Below are 26,934 nucleotides of genomic sequence, written 5' to 3'. Positions count from 1 at the left end.
TAGCAGTGACTTGAATTGATGCACAGAATATAATTATTTGTGCAAATTTCTTTTGTTTCTTGTTAACCACTGAAACTGGTTAATCACTTTAATCCCCACAACCCCTCAAAAAAAAAAGTATCTTGATTTACCAATTTATTTTTAATCAATATTCGGTTGAGCTTTGGAAGTTGACAATTCAGCCAATGTAAGACACTGCACTGAGAGGAAAAAAAAACTATATTTTCTACATGTCCTTTAAAGCAGAATGAAAACACCTTCATCTGAAAGACTCTGGTAGCTTTATCAGATCCAAGGCTCTTCCGTTTGAGGTGTAATTATTTTACCATTATTACAAGCAAGGCTTTTAACAGAACAGTCATTCCCTCTATTTAAGCAGTAAGTTTTATAATTTATTACAGCTCTTTGGTCATCAACTCGCTATACAAACAGTCGGTCACCAGTGACCAATTACATTAAGGTTAAGCAACATAACTTTAAATTAGAAATAAGCTAATGTATCTTCATCAAGGGCCTGCTGTGTTTTCAGTGCTGTTTATGAGATGATACTAAATGTGGATATGGAGCACGCTCACTGGGACCAATTCCTATCGGCCTGAAAATGGAAAAGTCTTGAGCCTGCTCAGGTCCAGAGCTAATTAATGGGATAACATCTGCTTTACGCATTCTGCTGGAGTAATTTCTATCAACTTCACTGGGAAGATGCATGGGAAACTATCAGAGAAATAAGTATCTATGCTGAACCATATTAATCTGTAGTGAGTCTGGAAATGGGAATTTCAATTCTCCTATTATCCTAGGGATGGGCAGAGGGGGAGGACGAGGGCACAGGGCTTGTTTCTCGGCTGATCCAATTTCTGTGTTTGTAACAGATTGAGCTCTGTTTGCATGCACACACTTGCACACACACTGCAACTGCACGGGGCTGGCTTTGTCTCTGGGCTGGGGGGGTTTAAAGGACACGGCAGCAGCCGAGGATGACCATGCTCCTCAAGCAACAGTCAGTTTTATACAAGAAGATGGTTAAGTGTTTTATTGCTTTACTTAAAAACATCAGGAATGGCTAAAGAAAAAATACAGTGTACAGTGAAGCAGGCTGCAAAAGTGATACGACACTTATTTTATTTTATCAGCCTGTGGACAAGGTGCAGGGGTGTGATGGGCCAGGCACCTACTCTGATCTGAGATTTAAATAAATAAGACATGGAGGGAACACTGGCCACCACAAAAAAAAAAACAAAAAAAAACAACAACAACAAAAAAAAAAACCAAAAAATCAGAACCTCCTACTGAAACCCCCTCAACTTCCAAATTCAGGCTCCCTTTCACCTGAATTTCATCACTTTGTCCAAAAATCACTGGGCAATTTTAACTACAGCAAGATGCTTAAAATTGCATTTTGCTTGTTTTTTCCTGGTGAAGTCCTGTAGGGCACAGAATCTGACTGCTGAGGAGAGCCATTACATTTTTATGCATGTATGCTTTTGTCTGCCTGTGCCTACAGATATGTAAAATGTATGAAATTAATGTCCTTATAAAAATGTCTATATTGGAAATACCTGTGTATGTTCCTACAAAACACATTTATACCTAAAAATATCTACAAATATTCATGACTGTGTGTGTATGCTCAGAGAGAAAAAGCCAAAACAAAAACAGGTAAATGTCTGAGTTTGGAGTGGCAAAACCAGAAAGAATCATATTGTTTTCTTTATATTATTATTATTGTCTAAGCTGTGATTTACAGGTTTAATTCTTTCAAGCTAATGCATACAAATGAATTGCACAGAACAACAAAAAAGGAGGGAGGTCCTTACAATAAAAAAATTCCATTAATAGTCATTCACCTTTACCTAAGAGGTTATGAGTTCATATGTCAACTCTATGGAATATTTCTGTAATTTGTTTGCCATTGTGTACATTCTATGTATTGTTTGCTACAAGGCATTGAATCATTCAGGCTATTGGGAATTAAATGCTTATTTGACTAACAATTCTTACCTTTAAATTAATGGTATAAAACAGGGTGTTTTCGAACAGGCTGTCATTCACTTTTATTTAAGGAGATACTACTGAGACAAGGTTCAAGGTCTTGCAAAGAACTCTGACTTCCTGGGCTTCAGTGGGAAATACTATTTACCTGGCATTTTTAACTCTCTTACATAATTGTGCAAATTACTGACATAAAGCAGTGCCTGCTTTTGTCACATGCAAATGACAACTACCCAGCTCTTCAGGAAGGAGCAGTGCAAAGCCAGAGTGGCTTTATTTTGAACTTGTGTGCGCAGGTGTCTGTGGGGAGGAGGGAGCTTTGTGAGCAAAGGAACTGGATTTAGAGACTCACATATTGCAAAATTCCTCTGCGATCCATCACACTGGAGAGCAGGAAACACATTTGATTTTTAATTTGCTTAAGCATGCAAGATGGCCCACTTCAGCAGCATTGCAATTTTCTGTTTTGTGGGCAGGATTCACAGACAGCACATGGCTACTGTTCTTTTCCTTTCTCCTGGAACTGTGCCCATGAGGCACCACGGTTGTAACAGGGGTGAATCCTCAATTCTGTTCATCTCTCTCCCCTCTCAATGTTATTTGAACCCTTATTTTCCTTGAGGGGCTCATTCAGCTGTCCTAATATGTATACAGTGATAATATAGTCATACGCATAATAAAAAAAGAGCTTCAAAATTATAGTCAGCTTAGTAATAATGCAGTGCTGTGCTGCAGTGATTGGCAACTGTTGATCCAATTATATAACTGGTTGCTTCTTAAAATTCAGGGATATGAGACAGATATATAATGTGCTGTAAAGTGTAAAAGAACTGGACAGGAAATAAGGCGGGTAGAATTTTTTCGTGCTTTGATCAAATTAGAACCAGGTTGATGAAAGGAAATGCCTTGGGTTCTCTGCTTGAAGTTTTGTGTTATACAAAAGGCTCTTGAAACAATCAATTTTGCACATGTCACTCAGTAAGTTTAGAGAACCAGTGCCTGTGTCTGCCAGTGAGTCTGTGCCACAGCTCCCTCCAAAGCCACCCCATACAGGACACGAGGTTTAAGTGAGATTCTTCGAAATGGAACCAAAGGAGGGACGATCACAAATCACAGCAATACCCCACGTTTGCAGGTTTGTTTTTCAGGTTTCTGCTCAGCCCTTTGACTCAAGAAACACAGATCAGGAAAGACAGAAAGGGGTCATCTGGTGAATCCCTCAGAAATAAATGCAGGATTATCTTTGCTGCTGTTCTTTTAAGCATTTATCTGGCTAACTCACTAACTAGCTTTCATCCATTGTAACCCTCTGCCTGTCCCCTGCTTTTAAAACAGCCACTATTATTTATGAAGTGCTGTAGATGTGCAGTGAGAAGCACAGGGACTTTTTGCTCTTATTTTTCCTTGAGGACAACTTAAAAGGAGAGAAAAAAGCATCTATGAAAAGGCACCTTGCAGGTAAGGCTGTGGTTCTTCTGTAGCTTGGTCTGTCTCTGAAGAATGACTCCATAGTGGTTAGGCCTGTATGAGACACAACCTCTCTGGTACTTTTCTGGGATCAATCCCTCTGTACTGTGTGCTGCTCAATGTAGTGATTTAAATCCCACCGTTTCAGTCTTAATGCATTAACATTTCAGCACTCCTCAAACACATCCTGGAAATCTGCCTCCTCCTCGTAATTCTTATCCCCAAATCAGGAATCGTGTAAGATCTGAAGTGAGGCACCTGAGCCCAGTGCACATCCACACCTCTGCCTAAAATGCAGCATTGTGATTTATTGATAAATACACTTAGGGTAGGGGGGAAAGAGGAAAGTAGGCACAAAAATATTAAACTCCCAAGCCAGGGTGCAACGAAGTCCCTTGTGACAGTCACTGCAGCAGGGAAGAGAACTACTGAAGGAGCCACCAACATTAAAACCTGCTGAATTCCTGTTGCCCCCAGGATAATACCTGAATGGAAACTCTTTTGTTTTGGCATAATTCCCTGTGCAAGGCACGCCTCCAGAAAGCAGGACTTCCAGAAATAATATCCCAGGACGGGAGCACCGAGGAGCCAGGGCAGTAACCCTCACCCGGGCCTTTCAATTCAGTTTTGTGTGAATTACAGCAAATTGCAGTGTGTGTTTGTGCTGGATGCAGAGCAGTTGAAAAGCTGCCCATTTCCCCAGCAAAGCAGCTCTTTGGGAGTTGATTGGTGTTCCCCAGGAACTGAAACACGGCGCAGCATTGGAAATGACAGGACACACAGTGCAATTTCACTAAGAAGGATGCACAGGATGTCATAGGAATAATATTTTCCTGAGTTTCAAGACTGAAGTTAGAGAAGCTCTTTCCAATTTGCATGTGAGATGCTGCTCCACTCCAGTGGCAGACACTCCTGAGAGCCAGGGCTGATAAGGAATAATTGATAATGGAGAATGCTGCTGCAGGCTCCCTGCCCATTGACCCACTGCAGCACCAGGCTGTGTTTGCTCATCCCTGGAGCTGTGGATGGAGCAGCACAGGACATTCCAGGGTTTGGAGCATCACTCCTGGAAAACCCTGTACATCACAACAACTTACACTATGAAAACATCCAAAAAGGGGAATGAACATACTTTAAATAATAGCTGATTTCAATTATTTTCCCTAATGTGTGTTTTTCTTTTTTTTCTCCCCTTTTGTTTTTGTTAGATCACACTTAATATGATTCCACAACACCAATGCTGGGATGAAATTGAAAGCTATAGTCTTCTAAATGTGTTCCCAACATTCCATTTTTTACAGAGCTGCCAGGGGCTATTCTGCATTCCCACAACGGCTACAAATGTAACATATTGTTTTGCAATAAAAATTAGCTATAAAAGTGTGAAAAATGCCAGAGATCCAAATGTGAGAAACAAGAGAAGGGGGTACGGCTTTCGCACACTTTTAGTGGACATTTTATTTATTTTTCAAATGGAGTAGACATATTTATAGCTACTGTATTTCAATTATCTCTAATTTCACACATTTTATGCAGATTCTAGGCATTTTAATTGCAAATGAGAAGGGAACTTATTTTTAAAAGTGGAGCAACACAACATTTCAGATCTCAATTTTAATTCCAAATTTATCCACATCACTGTTAAAAACTTTTAAAACCTCATTTACACTGCGACTTAAAATTAGGTGCGATTTCAAACAAAAACAAAAGACCTCCATACCTATGAGTTAGAGTGCCAAAACCTCTCTAACACATTTTTACATCTTTTCTTTCTGAATTAAAATGTTTAGGTAGGAAAGTTTGGGCAGCTGAAATGACATTATTAATCGGTGACACATTATTTCAACAGGAGTCAGTAATTCAATGGTATTGTCCATAACTGATGAAAATTAATACATTACCTGCCCTATTTTCTCCCTCTGTCTCTGTGCCTCCAATAACCCAGGGCATGGGTTATTAGCTCAATCCCTGCTCAGCCGTCACTCAATGGGAAATTCTTCCAAGGGGATAAAGCACAGCTCAGCCTTTGGCTGGATAAAAATTCCCACTGTACACTAAAAGCATTAGTGACAAATGCTGCTCTTTCCCAAGCCTTATTCCCGGTAGCTTACTCCTATGGAACGCTAATAAGCTAAATAAAATGTTTGTGACAAATTCAAAGCCACTTGAACCCGTGCTGGTCTGAAGCAGGCATGGTTTTCCAAAGGATCCTAGAGCTTCACATTCACCTAACAGGTTTAAAATCACACATGTGCCTGTGCAGCCCTCTAAGCTAGAACCCACTGCTTGGCTTCATACTGTCCAATGGAATAGATCTTTAAAAGTTCCAACTAACTTGCTGATAGGCATGAAATAATTTTATTATAAATGGAAATTTACTGTCTGGAGCATGTGGAATTTTTCTCTGCTTTCTTTCTATTTGGTAATTTATTTAAATGCATTCAAAAATGCATTCAGAAAATGAGACATAGCACTTTGGTTAAGACATCTGTATTTCAAACCAACATCTTCAGAACTGTGAGCAGCTCTGTTAATAGTCTTTTTATTTGATTAGGGTAATCTGCTGCTTTGCTGTGTTAATCTTTATCCACTACCTTTTAACCAATCAATATTTTAGGGTTATAGATTTGGAAGGTAGGCGATAATTTTGTAGATAAACTCTCTAGGCAATGCAGACATGGTATGGTTGCATATTTAATATCTTTTCTGAGGATTCACAACTCCAGCAGTGTAAGAATCTGCCCAGGGTAAAAAAAAAAATTAAAAAAAAAAAAATTAAACCTTAAATTTTCAAAGCTGTACACAGGGATTTGGCCACCTGCCTCCTATAAATGTCAATGAAAATTTAGAGGTAAGACAAGTAATGTCTTTTCCCTCAGAACATTTCTGCTTTGAAAGGAACCAGAGAACAAGAGAGAGGAAATTAAAAGCAACTTCGTACACAGGCCAACACCAGCAAGGCCTGGTGGTGAGGCAGGAACAGTACAGAGGAAAAACATTTGTTCACTAAATGAGTGAGCATCTCCACACATATCAAAAGAGCCAGGTACGAAAAGTTCAGAAAGAAAAAATTAGATTTTCTGGTTTTAAGATGTCATTAAAATATATCTTTTTTAATTTTGCTTAGCTGAAATTATCTGTTGCTTATGATATTAATTCTGCTGCAGATAAAATTAGTTGTCAGACCTCTGTTTATGGCCTAATTACCTTTTCTAAGGGAAAAAAAAAAAAGGGCAGGAGAAATGAAAGAAAGAACAATAAAATGCAGTAATGTACTTTCCAGCAGGAGGGATTCCTACTGATGTGTTACCTGCATGGACTTCACTAGAGCCATGTATGTGTTTCATACACATAAAAACAGATTTACTTGGGCTATTTTGCCCATCTGGGCAGTGCCACCTTTGCCTGCCCTCATTTCTGTGCCTGGGGGCAGGCAGGACAGGCTAAATTGCCCTCAATTATTTCCAGAGAACTGGGATCTTGCAATGATTTGAGATCCTTCTAATAAGAAAACAAGTCAGGAAACCTGAGGGCAACATCTTGAAAAAAAACTGCACTGCAAATTACTCATTTCTTCTTGAAATGTTTCTCCACCTTCCTTCCAGCTTTGGAAAAGTTAAATGGATTTTTCATTGGTTAGAAGTGGGTGCCAGGAATGCCACTGCAAAGCATTGTAAAGAAGACTTGTAAAGACTCAGCCTTGTGTTACAGATGCCAGAACCAGCACATTTTGGTCATGTCTCAGCCTGATTCTGCAGCAAGGAGCAGAAGGACAAACACTGAACATTTCTTAATAGCTCTTCACATTATATGAAGCTCAAAACTGAAGTTAATTTGTACAGCACTCCTGTTAATTGAGCTGGAGCCACAATGCCACCTAAATTGCAGCTCTACCGGGCACAGCTTGGGCAGGGCACAATACAGATAGAAGGTGAGCAAGCCTGACCTCAGACAGAGGCTGCCCTTTGAAGTGTTCTGAGCAGCACTACCATGAGATCTGCCCAGCTGCATTTTGGAATATATTTGACAAACAAAAAAATGTGTATCTGTGTTCATTTCACAAGATAAAAATGTCTCTTTCGTGGTAGGAGAAATCCTGCTCCCGGGAAGTGATCCTAATCTAATCTGACACGCAGTATTTGTAACCCTACTTTAGTGTCCCAGCCTATTTACAGTGTTTACATAAAACCCCCCGAAATCTGCACATTCCCTGAAAAGTTAATCCAGTACAAATATTGACTGGCTGTCAATTGAGCATTATTGACTTGCTCCGGGACTGTGCTTTATTGCCTTAACTGATGAATCTTGTTTTCTTTGCTAAACTTAATTTCTTTTGGGCCCCCTTTGGATGAAATGCCATTTATGAGACTGCTCCTCCTCCTCCCACTGCCATGGGGCTGCCTCTTCCACTCAGCTGGAGTGGTGGGACAGCCTCAAAGCTTTGCAGAAGGAAGGCAACAAACCCACCCTGTATTCTACAAAGAAGACCTGGCCCAACACTTGTCCTATCTCCTATAAATATTTGGTCCACACCAGCTCCAACACAATTTCCTTGTACAGAGAAGTGTCTCCAGCAAGGCTGGGAAGGGGCTATGAACCCTTCAGCAAGGTCTGTGAAAGGCAAACTGATTACCAGGAGCTGAAATTCTCGCTCTGGCAGTTTATAACCTTCACTGAGAGGTGGTGGCAGGGGTTTTTTTAAGGAATTCTAAAATCCTAAAAGCTAAAAACCTTGGATGTCTTTGCATCTCTTTAACAGAACAGTACAAATCAGCTTGTCCAGAAGCCAAAGTTCATGAAACACACACACTCATCATGCTTTGAACACCCAGGAAAACATTATTTATCATTTCATTTTTTTTTTTTAAATCTATAGTCTCCAGATACAGCAAAACAGAAACCAAAAATAGCAACTTTCACAACATTCCCTGATTCTGCAACAAATTCCATCAACCATTCTAAGTTCTGATCTGCAGGTCAAGTGAGACTGACAATAAATCTTAGGAAGGATTTGATATCGTTAAGCTGCAAAACCCAAAAATCCATTACAAAAGATTTATCCGAAGGTATAAAGAATGAGCCCAAAATGTTTCAGTCAGTGCAGGGAAGGACAAAAGGGTGGAATGGCAGACAGGGGAGGAAGGGTAGATCTCCAATGACCAAAGCCAGCTACAAAGCAGGTATTTCTCTCTGATCTCAAACATTTAGGAAGGAATTTGCCCAAAAATGCAGCTACCGCAGATCTGGGGGTTTGTTTGTGAAGGAATGTACCAGAGCAGGCACTTACACTTTGCAGAGCTCCATCTGCTTCTCCACACGGGGCTGCTCCTTGAGCCCTGCTCAGCTCCAGGGCAGGATTTGGTGCCATCATCTGCTCCTTCCTCTGTTCTCATCAGCTGCCTGGAGAGAGGGGCAAGGAGAGGAAAAAACAGGGATGTGTCACATTTCTACACCTTCATTTAATTTTCTTTATAACTTTTTATGTCTGGCTCAGGTGGGGAGACAGTCCAGTTCTTTAATCAAACATTCTCAGATCATCCTTTCAGCAACTGAACACAGCCACGACAGTTTTGCTCTCATGACAGTTTGCCAAGAATAAACATGAGCAAGTTTATTCCTACCTAGTTTATTTTTTTTAATTTTAGCCCATACAAGTAATTTTTTCTACAAGACTTCCCTTCCTTCTAAATGAAAGGTTTCTTCTGAACTTTTGACAAATGGCAGAATCCACCCTTTAACACCAGCTATGCCAAGAATGCACCTGCTCTCTGTGAAAATATTTTGGGCTAGCTTGAATGAGGTTAAATGTTAACATTTTCATTAGTCTATATGTTCTGGGAGTGGGCTGGCATAAAAATAAAAAACAAACAAGAAATTTTACTTTTCTTACATTAAATGTGGCTGATATGTGAAAAGATTTTTTAAATTTTTTTTTATTTTATCTTTCAAATCCTGCAAAAGAATTGAAGGTCTAAGCCAGTTCAGTTAAGAGCCTCCATGCACAGAATTATATCAGAGTCAGAAAAAGCGCCTGGAATCGAGGCTACAGGGGACCCCAGATGTGTTTGAACCAACCACAATCACACCATTAGCATGAGGTGCTAGAAAGTGCCAAAACAAGGCAAAAACATTGACAGTCCATATGTTTAAAAGCTTGGGTTTTGCTGTTGTTCAAAATCCTCTCCTCCACACATACCTGTACATAATAATAATCATAATCACCATCATCATAAAAAAATAAGCCCTCAAGATCAAATAGTGGTATCTTAAGAGAAAGGAAGACGACAGGCTTAGGAAACCAAATCCTTGTAATAAATAATATATGATGAGTTAAGGAGATGAACTGACAAAGTGGTGCACCTCTAATCTCTACCCTGCAAGAGACGGAAGAGCTGAATCACTCACACAACATTTTTCTTTGAGCATGGTCAGGGGTTGCTCCTCCACTCCAGTTTCTCAAGGAATATCACACACTACTCATTTACCAGCCTAAGCTACACATCAGTCAGTTTTCACCTGCATTTTTACAGCATAAGAATAAAATTTTGGAACATTGTCTTATGAAGATATAATTATTTCAGGGCAGGTTTGAATTGGAGATGAGAGTGGCAAGCCACTGAAGTCCAGCTGGACACCAAGGGCCACCTTGCTCAGGATTCCCATTTATCCTTTATTCCAAACTTGAAATGACATCTCCACCTAAACAACAATTTTAAATAACAAACTACACCAGGCAAAAAAAAAAAATCCCGCAGCGTGGCCAAGGTGCCAGGCACATAAAGAAAATTAACTGGCCCATATTTCTGAGCAATAAAATCAATGTCACCTTTTTATACCTTCAGCCCCCTTGTCTAATGTCCCTCAGCAGATTGCTGCCAGAGCTGTGCAGCTATTCCAGGCAAGGCAGGGGGAAAGCCTGTGAGCAAGGACTTCCCACCTTCCACCAGTCCCATCCTTCCCTACTGAACACATCCCTTCAGTTTTTCCTCTCTCACCTTTGCCACCTGGGAAAAAAGCATCACTAAAACATTCAGGACCTAAAAGCACAGGAGTGCACCATCTTTTCTAAACAATATAGACCTTCCAAGCAATAATTGTTGGAGGAGGGGATGATTCTTGGTGTGGCACATGACACAGGAATCTGTTTCGTTAGTCCAAGAGAGAATTTCAATGTTAAAGACAAGAGAAGAAAAGAAATAAAGGAAGACAAAATAGTGTTTAGTCAGTGACAAAGCAGCAGATTTCAAATTAAAAAATAGTTATGTTTTACTCTATTTTGAATTTATTATTATTTTTGACTTACTTTAGTATTGCAGAGACTTTTCAACTATGCAACAATCCCCAGAAGCAACTGTGCCCACAATTATGTCTAAATGGAGCTGTTACTGGTCAGCAGCTCAGAGGACCACACTGACACAGCTGAGACTCCTAATCCAAGTCAAACACACACAAGTAGGAGCACTGAGAAAGTGTAAGAGTATTAAGGGATTAAGAAAATTCCTGAAAAAAAGCCATGTCAGTGGCAAATGCTAGTAAGTGGTGTTCCAAGTTTGACTCTTCTTCAATGATTTTTTATTCAATGAGAATGTATTTTGCAAAGCATTTGCTCACGGCCCAGTACTTTTGCATTAGAATCAACTCACCTCCCAAATCCCTTTTCTTCTACACCACATCCCACACTTATGTTTACCTTTTCTCATTGCTGTTACATATTTTTTCCCTGCTGAAGTCTCTTATTTTCTCACCACAATGAGAGTGGGTGCCAAAACTGTGGCTGGTTTGGCCTTCCCCATGCAGAGCAGTGGGAAAAGGAATCATCAGTGCAGTGACTGACAGCTATTGCTGCTGGCAAAGGCAGGAACTGCAGCCGGATTTAAAAATTATGTAAAAAAAAAAAAAAAAAAAAAAAAAAAAAAAAGGAAAAAAGGAAAAAAGCAGGAGAGGAAAAGGGGGAAAGACACCATTTTTTCAGCCCAGCTATTTGAGAGATAATTGCTGTAATTTTGTCTCTCCTCAATCTTCTCACTAGGCAAGCTTACCGAGGAAGGCAGATTTCTAGTTCTTAAAAGTGGTATAATTCACACTTTTCTAGAAGTTTGATTAGTTTGAAATTTATACTTGACCATTACAAAACTCTAGGACAAGAACTAAAAAAATGGAAAAAAAAAAAGTCAAAGAAAGAGAAACAGAAAGACAGACCAGAAAAATCCAAAAACCTCAAAGAAAAGAACTCAAACCCTATTCCCACTGCTGGAAGAAAAAAAAATATTTTCACTTAGTCTGGCACAGTGTTTTCATGTTTTTTAAATTGCTCTGTATTTTCACAGCTTCAGATATTTCTGAAATACGGAATTTGCATTTTGTAGGTGGGGAACGCTGCCAAAGTTGTTAATCCCAGGCAGATGTAAAGTTGCACCACTATATTGTGATGTGGCTCCTTAAAAACAACCTAAAAGCATAAAAAAACATAAAAAACCCACAACAAAACAACCACCCAACAACCACCACAAATATCCACTAACCCATATGGTCAATAATTGCTGTTTAATAGTCCTCCTATTACAAACCTAAAAAGCAGCAGCCAGAATTACCAGTAGAGTATTAATAAACAGGAATGAGTTAATAGCGCATAAAGACCTTCTAGTGGAACAGTGGGGGAGTTGAATATTCTTTTCTTAAGTCAGCTGTAAGTAATTACTACATGGTGTGCTTCTGACTATTACCATAACAGAGCAATTGGACGTGAAGAATGGATAATAGTATGGACATGGAGGTATTTTTAGAATATCAGCAGTGAGGCAGGTAAATGCCCTACCCGGGCACAAACCTTTAAATAAGTTGAAATAACTTTTCCTAATGACACCTAGCTCGGGCAGATTTCTGAAAAGATCAGTCTAATAAATTATTAAAGTAACTTTAGAAAGACATGGCTGTGATATGTAAATAAGGGAAACAGCAAAAAACCTGCCAGGCGTTCAGCAGGCAGGCAGCACTGCAGTAAGTGCATAATCACAGGTTTCTGTGTTTCCTTTAGAGCAGTGCCTTCCTCTGTCTGAACAGCGACCACGCTCCGCTCGCCTCCACTGGCTGCTCCGGTGAAAACTCCAGCATTCCAGGACGGGCAACTGTGAGTGCAGGAGTTGTGGGCTTTGGGCAGCTGAGGTCATCCCCAGGGATTTAATGATGCATCTCATTTGTTTTAAGACATCACTGTGGGAGCATTCAGGGAGATGCAGCTCTGTGCTCCTGGGACCATCCAGCAGCCACCAGCAAGTGCAGCAGGAGATTCTGTCCATCCACACAACAGATGCTGCCATATAAAACCAGCCTGAGCCTTAATTCAGAGAACAGTAATTTTATAAATGCACTGAAACATAATTTAAGGAGTATTTTGAATTTTTCAGGCTACAGGTCTTTCTCCTGCTATGTTGCTACACAGGGCAGATGTTGATTTTTCAATTTGCAGGTTTGTTAAGCATCATGGAATGTTTTGGTTCTCAATCAAGAATATTCTTCCCAAGTGGTTGCAAAGTCCTATGCCTGAAAATAAATGCATGTCCTTTTTGTTTCTTAGCAGCACGTGTTCTGCATTCAATAGAAGCAGAAAAATAAAACTGATAACGTGATGCTATTTATTTGACCAATATATGCATTTTTAGACTTCAGCTCTCAGAATGCAATGCATTTCCAGATTATTGTCTACAAACACAGTCTATATAAGGCAAGAGGCAGTTTCATTTACAGGGTGCCATCCCAACAGTTCTACTCAGAATTCTCCACTGTGATGTCCTCGGTGTTGTGTCCATGCACTGAGGTGCCCCTGTCATGGTCAGCTCCCAATCACCTTATGAAAGCAGCAGCCCCTGCACTGGTAACATTAATGGTGAACAGTCTGTGCTCACTCAAGGAATTTTAGGAAGTGGGAACGTTTCTCATTTGCATGCACACCAACAGATGGGGTAAAAGAATTTTGTCTCCCCTAAAGACAGCAGAGATTGAGCTGCTGAGTTCCCCCCAGTATTTTCTATGTTCAACAGCAGTTTCTGATGATCTGCTGCAATGTCCTTGGTATCAGTCCTGGATTTCCATGTAGCAATCAGAGCCACAGAAATCACATTGTGCCACATCCACTTCTGCATAAAGTTACTGACTTGAGGGCATTTCATCAAGACGGGTTTGGCCCTTTGCAGTCTACTGCCCCATTAAATCTGAAGATTATGTGCTGTTCTTAGTCACTCCACTGTTATCATAATGGAGAGCTGATGTTATAATGCGGGTCAAACAAACAGCTAATTGTTCTTGGGCACGGCTTGAGCAAAAACAGAATGGAGAGGCTGGAGACATTAATAACAGTACTTGGTGCAATTATAATAGATAGCTTCTATAAGAGGATTTAAAAAGGCTCTGTGAGCCTTGCAAGCACATTGCTAAGTGTTTTTGATACTCCCATTTGAAAGTGAGACCATCATCTTAAGATCAGGCTCAAACATTTAGATACCGGAGCAGAGAGGACGTAAACAATCAAGAACATGCAGGACAGAAGGCAAGCCTTGGAGAGTCAAGTCAGAATCAAAGTTCCTGAGTATGCTTTTAAACAAACAATCCAAATAAAAGGAAAACAAACAGGCAACTCTGAAAGAATAAAAAAATCCACACATGGACTAAAGTTTGGGGATTTGGGTTTTGTTTTGTTAGGGTTTGGCGTTTTCTTTCCTCAAAACTGAAACAACACATTTGCTACACTGGCACTCATGCGAGTAGTTGGGAGTTCTCCAGTCAAGACCAAGACTCAGCACACTTCAGGAGCAAACTTTCCAAGAGTAAAGAGTTTCAAGCAAAGCACTGACATCCCGCAAGCCCAGAAAGATTTTTAGGTATTTCTGGTACTGCAGACACACTCACACTTACACACACTTTATTAGAATATTAAACAACAATACCTCGGGCTATATCCTGTATGGAAAAATTCTATGGAGAGGTAGAGACTTACAGCCCGAAACAGGCAAAGCAGAGAGAGAGTGAGAAAAGACAGAAGTCACAAAAATACAGCCAGAGTCAAGGTCACCCAAACTGACTTAGAAACTGATTATGGGCAGAATAAATCTGCAGCTCTGGAGCTGACACAGGAAGGAAAGGAACAGAGGAGGACAAGGCAAAATATGAAAAATAAGGTGACTTAACACTGCTGAAAGAGTTTCACCACACGAGAAAACAACACAAAAACTGATCTAAGAAACTGTCAGCCAGGAATGAAGGCACAGAATGCACGAGAGCAGGGTAGTTGCAAAGACAAACATTTTTCTCTTTCAGTGGACAGCACTGCAAAAATATTATTGCCCAAGTTCCCTGCACCTTTCCATTCCCCAGCCACATTGTTCAGAGGTCTTTCTGTAAAGACCAGGAGGGATGTAGTCAGCAAAAAGAAGACAACAGAGGCATTAGCACTTGTCTAGGACATTTGAGGTATTTATGGAGAATAGAATTCAATTGTCTAAATTATCAGCCCTAGGGAAATTGTTTTGGAGTTCTCATTCAAGCCGTTACCCAGGATGTATTTTGTCCTTCAGAACAATCTGAAGTCAGCTCTGCCATGTGAATTCTTTGAAAATAAGATAATGGATTACTTTAAAATGATTCTTCAGGAAGAATGGGTGTATTTTAAAGTTTTCCAGTGAGGCACTCCAGCCTTACATACTCCAGCTTAAAACAAAGTGCAATCACTGAATCAGTAGTCATATGCAAAAATAACAAAACACAATCCCATTATACCTTTCCATAACTTCCAGAAGAATCCACAAGTCATCTGACACCAACTTGGATATCTCTTGAGAAAGTAGTGAGCATATTCCAACCTCCCTCAGTGATGAACTCAGTGCCAAGGTGTTTAAGGTCCATGATTATGCATCATTTGCTCAAAATGGCCTATTTTTGCTTTCACGCTCTTGAATGAGATAGCAAAATGGAACACTTTTTCAGAAAATCAGAACTGATTCACTCATGCATGACTGCAATCATTATTTGTATTTCACCGGCATCTCAAGATCTCAGGCAAAAGTGGGACACTCATCTTGGAACATGGATTAAGAGACATCACCTTCCCCAAAGACCTTTTACATAGATAAGAGACACATGCATGGGAAGAACTCCAGGGCATCCCTACCTGCTATCATAGAGAGAGATCAGTTTATCTGAGCCTTTTAAAGTATGTGACAAAACCTCGCAGAGGGCGATGAGGGAAGAACTTCAGACACTGAAACAGTTTTTAACTGTTCACTGGATAACCGGAGGCTGGACAAACAGAAGGGGCCATCATACACTGCAACAGCTCCCAGCTGTCAACTGGGGACGCCCAAACCAAAATAACTTTTAAAATGCACTGCTCTCCCACTTCAGTAAGTTCTCCACATTTTCACTACTGCTCTTGGCTGGCCAGGAATTCACCACACACCAGTGCTGTTCATCTCTCCCACTGTAGTGTGTGCTGGGACTCGAGTCCAGCTCCTGATGTCACACAGGATGATGTCACACAGGAGCTGGTACCCATCACTCATTAACTGAGCAAAGCTGACACCAGCCTGCTTGACTGGAACGCAACAGCCAGGCTCCCCTGCATGGACAGGATGGCCTGGAAATATTCCCACCTTTTCCTCCCCTTCTTTTCCTGGCTTTCCTTCAGCTGCTGCAAACACACACTGCGTTTTCCTGTTGTGCTATCACTTCTTAATCCCCAAGCACACTTTTTTTCTTCTCCCACCTAATTCATCCACCATAATTCCACATTCTCTTAAGATCCTCCCCTCTTTGCCAGGTTTCTCAGCTACCCCTAACAGGCCATCCACTTGCAGGTACCATCATTTGCCCAACTGATCACATTTCTCTGGCTATGGCAGAGTTGGATGGGGAATTTTCATTTTCTCCTAACTCTCCACCATTTTTGTTAGGCTGTCTCCAGGCTTCCTGAAATAGGGAGGAAAACACTGCTCCCCTGCCATATCCTCACATGGGCTGCTAAAGAAATTCAAAATTCATGGGAACTGAGCATGCAAAACAACCTGAAGGCCAGAAGCGACCATATTCTGAATGAGGAGACTTCTTAGAAGAAAATTAAGACTTAATCCACTTAAAACATGCCAGTCAATTGATAGTCTGTGTGCCACTGCATTCACTTATCCAATGGCAACAAAAATAATGCAGCAATTACACCCATAAATGAAATACTATATACAAAGCATTAGCTCAAGCTTTCTAAGCAGAATTGGACACGCTAACAACCACACAGCCTGTCTAAAAAAAATGAAATAAAGTCTCCCAGACATGCACTGACATTTATATAGTGCCAGTACATAAGCAGATATTTTAGCATTTATCTGCATTTCAGTATTTGTCTTAGTTTCTAATAATCACTTTAAGCAATTCCTAAATTAAATGCTGCTACACTATTCCTCTAAACAGCAAAACCAAAACAAAATATAAGAGCATTTTTTAACAGATGTAGCAATCAGCAAAAGCAAAGCATAAAGCCATTATTTTTCACTGGGCTTTGTTGTGACAGTTACCATGGCCAACCCATTAACATATTTGCTGTACAAGTATGGTCATTCCACGGCCTTAATTAACTTTCAAGTGGAGAGTGCTGCGGCTTTACCACTTATTAAATATCCACTACAATAAGTTACAGTTTTACCCTTCCAACCTCACTTAGCCAAGACACCCAGAAGAACCAGCTTTCCATCTGACTGTAATTTTGTAATTGCTTTTTACTGAAATTATGTTGAAACTGGACCCCCTATGTAAATGTATTTTGCCTGGTTCATCTAAAATTGGCCACCCCTAATCAGATCTGGTTGATATTTGATTGAATAAGTGGAAAATTAAGTTTCTCTCTGATAATGCTGTGCCTTTGCCTCCCTCTCATTATGTATAAGGTAGGCATTTTGGAGCTGGAATCTGAAAGCATGCCCCCTAGAGAACAGCAGCCAGGCTCGGGAGTGCTGCTGGGAAAGCCGAGCTGCTCTGAGCGCAGCACACAAACAGCACGGTTACACCGAGCATGGCTAATTCCAGCTTCATTCGGGAAGAAAGCGCCCGATTGGAGATTCGAGGCAGAATGAGGGTTTGTGATGAGCTGGGCTGAGCTGCTGAGGTGTGCTCATAATGATATTATTTCCAAGTGTGAGCATCAGAATGCCCTGTGTGTTTAAACCTGTACACTGCTGGCTAAAAGCCACCGGATCCACCTCCACCAGGAGCTCCACAGGGTGGGAAACACGACTCGAGTTCGGGGAAAAAATAATCCCACAAAGGGAACACGTGAAAAGGCCACAGGAGTGCACCACTGGAAAATATATAAAAATGCAAATTTCCCTAAACTTCATCTTTGGATGGACTGAAGCATAAGTGAGAACTTCAACAAAGCTATAGAAAAAGATGACAGGTTTGAGTTTCAGAAATTTAAGACAGCAGTAGGATTAGACACTTTGGGTTGTCTTCGCATACATTTCTTATGGGAGTTAATTCCATTTGACATGCAAGACCAAAGCAAGATTACAGAGGCATAGCCCCATGGCGAGGTGTATGCTGTAGCTAAAAGCTGGGATTTGAATAATTGTGCAGGCTTACTCCAAGAATCAGGCGAGAACAGAATGAATGGATTATTACAAGGAACTTTGTACATTTTTAACTGCTGGACTTAATAAAATACCCTGTGTGTAAGACTGGTATTATGGTCCTTTGCACTCACTCTAGTTGAAGTTTCTGGTAGGATCTATCAAACAGGAGAAAACACAGATGCTGTTAAAAAAAAAAAAAGTGTGATGAAGAACTGGGCAGGGCCATGCCCCACACCATCTTCTGAGGGAAGCAAATTTGGAGAGCATTAGTTCAAAATATTCAGGCCCTAAGAAGTTAAAGAGAATTCATTTCCTGCATAAAAGAAGGTTGAAGGAACACAAGAGATCGGATCGAAAAAAATGAGAGAACAAAAAAAAAAAAGAAGGGAAAAAAAAAGGGCAAGTTTTCATTTCACTGTTTCAGCTTGTTAGCCAGATCATTTATTACAGAGAAAGATTACTAATCCACACATCATTTTTTTTTAAATTGACCTCTTCCCTTTGTGTCTGTGGAAGCACTTGTCTGTAAAAGGAGGTAATAGCTGACTGCTCCTTAGAGTCAGTGATGCTTAATTAACTGTCCAGTGAGAATTATTGAAATACTTATATAATTCTTATTTAGCACTCATTAAAGTGAGGGATACAAATGCTGGACAATGAGAGGTTCAGGAAGGCTTTGAAAAGAGGGACTTAGTACTCTAATAGCAAAGAATTATGAAAGCCTGCCCATTAACAGTAATAGAGCAGACCTTTCATTTTAAAAGTCACTGACTCAGATCTGGACTTATTTGATATTTTTTTAAAAGCTTCTTTATCCAACCCGCAGCAAGAGATGATCTCCTGCCATGGCTACCCAGATTGTGCAGCAGGTGAGCCAAGGAGGGAACTGGAGCTCCTCTCCCTCCCTGTGCCACTCCTGAGCTTGCTCAGCCCACACTTCCTTGGCTGGTTTGGCACAGCTCCTGCCCCCACAGCTGCACACAGCCCCCCAAAATTCACCAGCTGCTGAGAGGCCCCAACAGGTACAACAGAACCAGTGCAATAAGTTATACCACATCATAATCAGCAAAATATGTGGACTGTCTTACAACAGGTCTTTCCTTGCATAAAACACATCCACGATTATCACTTCATAGAAACAACAACTCAGGTGATTCCCATTTTACCCTAAAAAATAATCTCCATTTCATTTCAGTGGGTGCTTCAGAAGTGTGTGATGAATATCCTTAATAATTTGACAGTTTCTAAAATGGAGGTGAAGAGGTTGCTAGGTACTGAGCAACGGCAAGATTCAACCCCACCTGTAACTTACTCTGTAACAGGCTAGGGTACAGAAAATCAGCTAAATTCATCAGTACCTCAGAGACAAAAAAAAATATGCATGTGCATCTGATATGTCCGATCACATCTCTTCAGAAAGAGATGGCTATTAAGAATTAATTGGCCCAACTACAGAGGACTTACTGTTGCCCAGCTGGGTTCACAGAAGTCCCAGGGATCAACAGTTTGTCCTCAGAAAATCCACCAACAATAAAGAGCAAGTTCACTATTTCTGTTCAGAGGCCTTGCAGGTTCATTGCCCCACAGAAGGTATGCTGCATTCCTCTCTCCAATAGAGATATTGCCGAAAGTTCTCAAATCTACAGGAATTCACTTAGAAATGAAGCTCAGATATCCTTTCTGTTCATATAATGATTGATGAAACACGAGGGAAAATAAATTGAATTATGTTAAATCTCCCAGGGAAACATAATTAAGCTGTAAAGCATTCCCTTGAAATCCTCGTAGCACTCAGGCTGTGTCTCCTACTACATGATCAATAATAATATTAAAGGCAATTATTTTGAAGGACTGGCATGAACTTTCAGCTTTTACTATGTTTTATACTATTAAAAGCTAAGGATTTGCTTGGCTCCTATATCTTTGAAATCCTTCTATAATTCCAGCACAAGGCTTCTAATGCATCGTGGCTGGGACTTCTTCCTTGGTACCTAATGCACTTCTTAATTCTAAAATCTGTATGTCTGCGTGGAGTTCAGGATCTGACATTACAGAAACCACACTGAACATAGCACAAATTACACGCTCACCCTAACCCAGAAGCTGGCCAATTGCATGGATTATGCTGGTTTCAATCCCACTCTAACTGGAATTCTAAGGATTAAATATCCATACATGTCAATTTGTTTAAATGACCACCAACGTGTGCCTTCATTACCAAACCAAAACATGGCAAACACTTCCAGTTTGCCATGCAGAAGATGAAGCAAGAATGCTGGGAGAAAAACTGGGGATCAGGAAACTGTAGGAAGAAATAAAATTTGATACTAGAAGGAAATAGTACCAACAATTTTCCAAAGGAATTTTGTCATAGACGGAATGTGTCGATAAAAAGGCGTGAGACAAAAACTTGGTTGTTGAACCATGACTCTTATTATTGCAACAAAATTAAGCAGACAATGATTGTGTAGCATTAGTACCTACAGATAAATATAAACAATTAGTGTGTCATACACATGTATTTTTAATATATATATTTACGAATACATACGAAAGACTATAAACATATCCTGGTTTTAACACATCTTGACCAGAAACATTAATTCAAAGGCAATTGTGAAAATGACATAAAAAGCAAGACAGTTCTGAGCAGCTCTAAAATTCAATCCCAGACCCCATCCCTAAAGAGTGACCAAGACTTTTATCAAATGTCATAAGCTCTGAGCTGTGGGTTTTTTCAAAGAGAACTCTCACTGGGCAAACAGCTTCCAGTTCCAGGAATGCTTGTCAAGCTCACAGGTATGGAAGGGAGATGGACTTCTCAAATGAATTTGAAAGTATATATTACAAAGAACACAAAAGGCTTCCTCAGAAAGCAGACACTGGATTTGGAACACTAAATACTTCTATGAAAGCATCAAATAGAGCAACAATAATTAGAATACCTTGGTGTTCTGGAAACTGCAACAATAGGTGTAACTACCAGGATCCAAGATGTAAATAAGTCAGGCGTTTGCTTGTTCTTTTAATAACAGAGGCATTGAGAAGGCAAATTTCAGACTCTGCAGAAGGAGACACATAATTTCTCCACAGAAAGGTTCATAAATGAGTTTCATCCCAAGAAAGATCAGAGTAAAATATAAGAAGCAAGATGACATAATGGGCTGTAGCTTAAATGCAGCCCCCAATGGCCCCCTGTTCTGCAAACCAGGCTGTGGGTAATTGAATGTAAGATGAAGCAAAAATACAGAAAAGGCCAAGCTGGAGAATAAAAATGCAGTGTGTGTAACAGCACTGAGAGGAGTACAGCTCTGTAGAACTGATTAATAAGAAGAGCAGTGAACAGTACAGAGTGGATTTGCAGAGATTAGAATGTTGCAGGCTTTGTCCAAAAGATTGTATAAAGTTCTTATTGGTTTTGAATTTAAATAGGGTAAAATTTATCTAACACTAGTAATGCTTCCCTTTGACCTTTAAATATCTCTTGCCTCCGCCCCCAAAAAAGGACACTTTAAAGCACAGTGTGTTTACTCTGCACTGTTTTATACCTCCTGAACACGTGTGGCCATGTGCACACGTGTGCATGGCCTCTTCTATTCCTCTGCACTGCCAGGAGGGCACTGTCACAGCCATTATGGACAAACTGATTGGCACTGGCAGCCAAAATCAAGAGGACACACACTCTGATAAACCTTTCGAGTCATGCTTCTGCATTAACAAGGGCAGAAATTCCAAAGAGGAGACAGCAAGACAGAACTTGGGATTTTTTTGTTTCAAAGCTCTCACAAACATACCAGTGGGTCGGGTGTTGTAGCATGTGGCAGCTCCACCTCAAAGAAGTCAGCAGTAAGACATTTTTATAAAGATAGGAAACATAAAAATGGATTGGGTAGTAAAACTGAGAATAATATTTAAAAAACCAGAAAACTACAGGCAGCAACAGGACAGTGAGAGAAGATGGCAGCATCAGAAAAATACAACATTCATGACAAGTTAATGACAGAGACCATCATTACAGACAGAATTAAACATTTAATGGCTAGATTGCAGGAAAGGGACGAGAATGCAGATTTAATTCTCTGGTTATAATGCTGCTTTCAAGACGTCTCTGAGGCAGGACTACTCTACATCACCTACTGTGTTTTGGAGAACACAAAGCTCTTCCTCACAGGAGATAAGGAGATGTACTTAAGTCTGGAAACACTCACAGGAGCACATGGGGAAAACAGGTGGGGTTTATTTTCATCAAGGTGAAATATTTTCCATGGACTTAAAACCAGGAGAGAAAGCCACAAGGACAAAGAGTGTTCCTAAAGCCAAAGTACACAGGGACTAGCTAAGAGAAGACATGAACATATTTTAAATGATCCAAGCCCTTCTAACATATAAACGCATTGCCAACAACAGAAATGCTGTTTTTCAGTTCCCAACCTCCTGCCATTGTGGAGGGGTCAGACAGGATTTTTAAGATGCTGTCATAGCAAACTGGGTTTTCTCATCTGACTTCGCCTATCTAAAAGATGGAAATGAGACATCCCTTTCCTTATGGAGCCTGTGGAGGGGGACAGGAAGAGAACAAAAGGAATGAGCCTGAGGAATGACTGTGCAGAGCCATGAGGATCAGTCTAGAATATGGTATTTGGGAGGAGAATTTCACATTACACACAAATCCAGAAAGCTGCAGAGTTGGCTTAGGTAAGTCTCCCTTCAGCCAGCCTTAGCTGGCGCTCCTCTGGGCAATTTGGATACCTCTATGAATTCCCTTCTGCAGTTTGTGCAAATTTCAGGCTTTGGAAAAAATATACATAATCTGTTTAACAGGTAAATGATTAAAGAAGACAATAGTAATTTTAAATATAGGTTTTCCTGCCTCCACACATGCTCACCAATGGCTTTTCCTATATACAAAGCTGACTGAAGGGAGGGGTGGGATTGAATAACAAATTGGTGTGATACAATCACATCACTCACAATCACATAATGGTCTATATCCCAATTTTCAAAAGGCATAAAGTATCCTCATTAATACGATAAGTGCAGCAGTCAAATCAGTACTATGATTTTATCAGGGTTTTTGACTGTACATGAATTAGAATATAAAATGCATACAGAATTTTTAATGGGAAGGCTTTAACATTCTATGAATGTATTTCTTACTGTCATTTACATTGCATTAAAGTGAAATTCTACATAAAAGCAGAAAGAGAATACTCTACGTCCTAAATTACAGTTTTTCATAGTTGTCATGTCCACATACTGGGAATCTTATTCACAAGCTGTAATAATATCTTAAACCTGAAAATGGTGCAGTACTGCTCTGTTTGTTTGGTATGGCTGGCAGGTGGAGTCATCGCACAACAAGGTCACGTGGTCAGGATGAGCCTACAGAGATTTTTTGGGGGATGCAATTGTATTCCCTGCCTGTGCTACAACAGGTTGCTAAACCTTCTACTTCTCAGCAGGTCACGAAATCTGTTACCATGTTTAGCGAGATGTTGTCACCATCTTCTTTTTGCTCTTTTCCTTTTCCACCTGCCTTTCAGAACATCAGTTTAAAATAAAGTTTGCCAACCATTATTTTTCTTTAAACCCAAAAGGATGCATTAAGTCTTCTCTAAGTGTGCATTATTTCTGTATGCATTAAATTTTACCATGAAAACCAGCAATATCAGTTTTTACAATCTGTTTTCTCAGATCCCGTAGTTGCATGCTGTCTCAGATTTGATTAATCTCAAAGAAAAAGAGGCTGTAAACTCAGATTTGTTTTATACTCAAACCACCTGGCACAGACCAAGCCATGTTTCTGACCAATATATTCTAGCTGGTCTGAATCTCCTCCCCTCCTTAGTTCCTTCTACAGGAACAGCAGCCACTGGGTACTTCCCTGGGTGCTGAACACACAGGAACCCCAGAAACTCTTAGGGGAACATTGATATTGGAACCTGGACTTCTTTCCGTGATTAAAGCAGGAGTTTAGGTGTTTATTTACTTCTTTTTGTCATGTTCTGAGGATGACAAAACATCATCAATGTGGGATAAGCTACACAATTCTAGGGTTTACCTTAAAAAAAATGAGCTAGGCTTTAAATGGTGGAAGACCATAATGTTTTCTTTTCTTTCTTTTCTCATTTTCCAAATAATGCATCTTAAATTTCTGTTTCTGCTGCCTCCCCTCTCCACCCCTGAGATGCACTGGCATCTACAAACACTTTTTTCAGCATATTAGGATACAAATATTTGGGGGGAAGAAAGATATGCGACATCTAAGCACCTGGGGAAAAAGCCCAGGAAATATGACTGGATTCATGATAGAAGCAGCCACAGCTTCAGCTGCATCTCCTGCCTGGGAATTTACAGGTACTTTCAGGCCAGAGAGCAGCAAATATCAGCACTGCTATATTCCGGTTCTAGGAATCATTTATCCACACCAGGGCAGGAATGCTGTTTCTTGAAAGAACCACACTGGCTCTTGCATATGATCAGTGCTGTTTTTAGTACTGCATAAATCACTACAAGACTGGGGCCTGTTATTTAGTCAATGCAAAATAAAAAATCTGTAGGAAGCAATACCTCCTGCAAGTGGCTTTTTGCAGAACAAACACTCTGCAGAGAAGGAGATGGGGAAGTGAGAGAGGTACCTCTGCCTGGATGTGCCAGTAGTATGTGAGGAGGAAAAAACTCTCTCCCTCCTTTTGTCTTTGTCCTCAGTACGCACAATTACCTGCCCCCAAGTCACTGCAAGGCTGTACTTGAAATAATCATCATTTCAGCTGCCTTCTGTACTCTGTCATATTGTGCAGTTTTCACCTGGAAGAAGTCACAGTACTCCTAGAAGGCATGTCCCACTATTGGGAAGGACTTGGAAAAATCTATCACCGCCTAAAGAGCTGCAGAGGAAAAGCAAATCTCACCCATCACAGGTTTCTTAATCTGCCTGGATTCCTCTGTGAAGGTCTGCAAGTCAAGCTGTTATTCTGCTGCTTCAAGTCTTTCTCCTCCTTGCCAAAATCCATGTTGAACCTGCATTTCTATCACACTTGTGTCTTTTTTGTTGTTTTTGACCTCTACTTTCTATCCTTCCTAATTCCAGACACTATAGAATGATAAAATACTGAGAGTAACTTGGGGCAAATATTTTCAAAATTAATTCTTCTGGTGTTTTCTGTCAGTCCTGTAACTCCTTAACATTAGCTGCAGGTTATCAGCCCTGACCAGGGCATGGCATTACTGAGCATCCCACAGACAACACTTTACCCAGGCAGCTTTCACCTTGCTACAGCCCGAAAAGAAGAATATTCTGATTCTTGGGCTATAAGAAATCCATGCAGAACCCAGCTGGTGTGGCTATTTAATAACTGAACATTAATGTCACAAGTGTCCCCTTTTTCCAAAGCAGGCAGGAACCCTGCATTCCTGCAGCGTTAAGTGGTGTGGTATCAGTCTGCAGTATCATCTCTGAGGTGAGATATGAAACACAGGGCTGATCTCTAATCCTATTCATCAATCACAGGTATATTCTAATAAGTGTTAAGGCTGACAGGTTGCACTGGATTTACATTGACTAAAGCAGTTGCAACTCCAAAACCTAGTTTGCAGTTTCCCTTGTATGTAGAAATGATCACATCCAGCTCTAAAAATGCTGGAATGTTGCAGTTTATGGAGGGACACTGCCTTGCTGGAAGTGCTGCATTTCTCTCCAGGTGAGTTTCTCTCCCCCACACAGAGCCAGAAGGGACAGGACCATTTTTTAGGTAAGCAGTGAGACAAATCCACTCAAACCTAGGTCTGAAAATTATGTTTGTGCTACTCAAAGGGTTATTTTACAGCTTTATAGTGTGGAAGATACATGAATATTGAACATTTCATGAGACAAAGGTAAAGAAGCAGTATTTTGTAATTTTAAATACAGTCTTTTTTGTCTTTCAGCATCTTTCACTTCTTCCTGTGAATGCTTTTGCCTCTAACGAGATACAACAAATGAAATAAACATGAAGAAAAAAGAAAAATCACAAACAAATGGGTAAAATCCGTTTTTACACATAAAAAAATGTACAGTAAGTTGATGACTTAGTCGGCTGCTATCAGAAATTCAATGGGCACATATGAAAAATCTGATCAGCTGTTTGCATGTAGGAGATATGTGAATCTTGCCTTTACTTGACATTTTCTGATTAGGATTTTAGGTATTATTTCTGATGTTTTCTCAGATTGACATCCATGGTCTACTTTGATAATGAATACCCCAAGAGAGCACAGAGACAAGGCTGGGTCTCAGAAGCTTGGAGCATTTCAATCAAAGATGGTTTGTTAATAATAAAGTAAGAAAAAAAGCCATTTGCTTCTTTTGCAGTGACTGCAGCGCTGACCCTCTCTTGGTCCTGCTAGGCCTGTCTGAGCAACAGCAGAGTTCAGTGGTAATTAAAGCAACAGTGTTGTGAAAAAAGTGTGAATTACTTTTACAAGAAGACTTGGATGTTGCTACCGACTGACAAAGCACAGCAGGAGAACTCTGCTGGATATTAAAGAGCCATGGTAGTCACTACATTGTAAGGTGGCTTTTCAGCACAATGCAAAATTGTGACTTTTCACAAGTTTATACCACAGGAACCATTTGAGTTATCGGCTCAAAATTTAGTATGTTTTATAAGGAACATAGCAGACACCATAAAGGTGTTATGCTTGGTAAAATCTGGGCCTGTTTAAATTATGTAGACCCTAAATTCAATTTTTACCTTTCAATTATGACTTTACTGGGTAATTATTGTAATATTACAGCCTGAAGTGTTGTGCAAAATTACAGAAAGGGCTACGTACTCCGACATCTCTCAGCAAATTAGTGCAGCGTCAAAAGCCTGAATTTCCATTC

General features: G+C 40.2%; 1 long non-coding RNA gene across 4 annotated transcripts in view; it reads right to left on the bottom strand.

Annotated features, from left to right (window-relative positions):
* Positions 1 to 26,934, bottom strand: part of LOC130251744 (uncharacterized) — a 434,188-nt gene that overhangs the window by 132,532 nt on the left and 274,722 nt on the right. For all 4 annotated transcript variants that reach the window (XR_008840217.1, XR_008840219.1, XR_008840220.1 and 1 more), the window contains one exon: positions 8,747 to 8,859. This is a non-coding gene — a long non-coding RNA (uncharacterized LOC130251744). The remainder of the gene's footprint in view (positions 1 to 8,746; positions 8,860 to 26,934) is intronic.

This window comes from Oenanthe melanoleuca, chromosome 3 (assembly GCF_029582105.1).
Source record: "Oenanthe melanoleuca isolate GR-GAL-2019-014 chromosome 3, OMel1.0, whole genome shotgun sequence".
Classification (NCBI taxonomy): Eukaryota; Metazoa; Chordata; class Aves; order Passeriformes; family Muscicapidae; genus Oenanthe; species Oenanthe melanoleuca.
Note: the sequence above shows the minus strand (reverse complement) of the source record. Positions and strands in the feature narration are given on the sequence as shown.